The 3,124-nt window shown below is 35.6% G+C and overlaps 1 long non-coding RNA gene across 1 annotated transcript in view; it reads left to right on the top strand.

The window, feature by feature from the left end:
• LOC108768528 (uncharacterized) overlaps positions 1 to 3,124 on the top strand; it is a 15,565-nt gene that overhangs the window by 1,921 nt on the left and 10,520 nt on the right. The window contains exon 2 of the long non-coding RNA XR_001940496.1: positions 2,764 to 2,766. This is a non-coding gene — a long non-coding RNA (uncharacterized LOC108768528). The remainder of the gene's footprint in view (positions 1 to 2,763; positions 2,767 to 3,124) is intronic.

Here is a 3,124-nt window from a genome sequence, read left to right as displayed (position 1 = left end):
TTGCTCAGCAGCGCTTCACTTCTTACGAAGATGTACGAAAATGGCTAGATGACTAGTTTGGCTCAAAAGAGCAACAATTTTTTTGGCGTGGTAACCACAAATTGTCAGACAGGTGGGAAAAATGTATAGCTAGCGATGGGCAATACTTCGAATAAAATATTTTTTATCATTTCATGCAATAAACGTGTATTTTCTATTAAAAAATTCCGGTTTCATATTTACATACCCGGTAGATATTGTTACGATCGTAGTAAGCATTAATTTTAGTAATTTTTTCTATTATTATCCATTTTTAGTTATTTAAATTGAATATAATCTCTTTGGTAATCCCGTAAGAATAGCCTTCATTTGGACACGTTGCAATTGGACACGTTGCAAATGGACACGTTATATTGGACACGTAAATATTGGATTAATCCTAACCCTAATAACCTTAACCCTAATCTAACCTAGAGTCCTATATTAACGTGTCCAATATTTACGTGTCCAAGTGATACGTGTCCAATATTAACATGTTCAAATGATACGTGTCCAATATTAACGTGTCCAATATTAACATGTCCAATATAACGTGTCCATTTGCAACGTGTCTAATTGTAACTCTCGCTCTCGCGCAGCGGCGAAATGATGGGGCGGTTTTCCGTGTTGCTGGGGAGCCAAATGTGCATCACTGATTGTAACGTGTCCAAATGAACCTCTCCCATCTCGTAACTGTTTCTTTTAAATTAGTAATTATATTTTTTACTGACATTTATATTCTAGGATGCAAAATCCCTTCTTTGATATATGTTATGTAGTCGATCGTTTCAATAGTATCTCTCATTAGATTGTTAAGTAAGGTAAAATGTTCGTCCAAGTCATGTTTATGACTAAAAGAATATCCTTGTCCTTTAATTTGTTCAATAAATGCTGCTACTGTCTTTTCTTCTAACGTTTTCTTCTAATGTTAACTCTAAATTATCTATGTGTCCAATGATTAATGACTTTTAGTTGATTTTTTAGTCGTGTAGCACGGCTAGTTGTTTATTAATGAGCTTCTCATCGTTGGCGTCCAAGGTACCGAACAATGTTTTGGCGATAGAACCTATTCCATCTACCAAACCTCTTCTTTTATTTGACGGTATTTTATATATTATTTTTATTTTATCTACCAATTGTTGAGTTTTATTGTGTGCCTTTTCGAGGATTATATAGGTTATCACAAGATCTTTTACCTACTAGTAGGTCTTCACACAGTTGCTTAGTGCATAGAATATCTTCCTAGAGTTATGCGGCTCTTTTGGCTAATGTTGTTATATCAGGCTGTATCACCAGTTTTCAATATGCTTCAATCGGTAGTAATTTTCCAATTTCTTTCTTCGAAGTATATCCTAGGATTGTAATTAAATCTCTCGATGCGGTTATACGGTAGATTGGTGATTTGTTCGTCGGTGGCGTGAATCCACGAGATGATTCTGTAATTAATTATTATTGCTAATTACTATATTCGTTTCTTTATAATTTAATTTTTGCTCTGTGTCCGACTTTTTTTCGGTGTCCCATTCTTCTCTTTATCTATCAGAGGAGAGTTCTTACTCTCTCATGCAAATTATCTACATAGTTTCATATTCTATATACTCGGCATTTAATTTCTTTCTTCTGAGCCTCTTAATTTTTTTACGCCTGTTCGTTAGTTGCTTATCGGCTTTGACATTCGTACATACGAGATGTTTTTTACCGTTGATCCCGTTGATTACTCGATGAGTTGCGCGAGGGTATGGAAGTTCCTTCAATTGGTGATCAGCTTCCTTATTTTCCCATAGGAGAAGAGGAGAGTGACATTGGCGAGGGTGAAATGGACGAGGTGGATACGGACAATGAAATAGAGTTACCAGATGACTGTTGAAATTGAATCTGGTGAGGACAAGTGGGATGAAGAGGAAGACGAAGACGAAGACGAAGTTGAGGCTGAGGAAGAGGTCTTCTTGTTTATAGCGAAACAGCCTCGTGATTTCGATTCGGCGAGCTAGTCATGGACGATTAGCTTTACAGTATTTGTATGCCTCTTTATGTTTATTTTATTATTTTTTATGAGTAGTGTAGTAGTTAGTGTAGTAGTGTGTAGTATAGTACAGTCTAGTGTACTATATAACATATATACTATCATATTTGGATTGCTTTTCCTGGCATCTTGTTACTGTTTCCGATGAGTGCTTTTTCCATTTTTTATTTAGTTATAAATGCCTTTAATTTGTTTATGTGCGTACATAGCGTTTTTTGTCTCTTTTTTATAATTTACAAAATGCTTTACAATTACCGTATAGGGACCTATCTACGGGGACTCTAATTTTTTCGATCTTCCCCGTATTGTCGTATAAAAGTACTTCATCTCCTCTCTCTACCTTGAATTTTATTTCCTTTGATTTCCTATCTTGATATTCCTTGGCTTTCTGTTTTTCTTCTTTTAATTGCTGTTTCACAATCTGATTGGATGCGCATATTCTTTCTTTTAATTTTTGCGTGTAATTATCATAACTGTACGATAGTTTCAAGGGGCTTAATAAGGCTGTAGGTAATATAGTATTGCCTACATATGCCCATACATGCCCATACATTAGCTCAAATGGGGTGTACCTTGTGGTGTGAGAGGTGGTATTATACGCGAATATAGCGCATGGCAATCAATCATCCCAATCGGTTTGATCCACATTAACAAAGTGTCGAAGATATTCGGCCAATGTTCCATGAGATCGTTCGAGTGCTCCATTAATTTGAGGATGGTAGGTAGTTGTTTGTATTTTATTAATTTTCAATAATTTGCATTCGTGGTTGTCTCTTGCTCTTTGCATTCCATTATCGATCTCTTTGGCAGTAGCGTCTAACGTGGCATTTATTGGAAAATTTTCCATGTTTTCAGGTTAAACGTAATTTGGCTTAAAGAGACTGTAGTCGTTAATATCAAATTCAAAGTTTCTGGTTACGTCAGGGGACAAAATCACGAGAGTTCAGAAAAGGTGAAACCTTCGATTTTCTTGTCGATTGACATACCATTATATTTTGATGCTCTGATTACGAATATGATAATGAAAATGACCGACAAGGTCATTTTTAGCAGTTATACTGTAGCCGTACTGGATACAAGATA

The sequence above is a fragment of the Trachymyrmex cornetzi genome, unplaced genomic scaffold (assembly GCF_001594075.2).
Source record: "Trachymyrmex cornetzi isolate Tcor2-1 unplaced genomic scaffold, Tcor1.1 scaffold803, whole genome shotgun sequence".
Lineage (NCBI taxonomy): Eukaryota > Metazoa > Arthropoda > Insecta > Hymenoptera > Formicidae > Trachymyrmex > Trachymyrmex cornetzi.
This window is presented reverse-complemented; position numbering and strand designations above follow the sequence as displayed.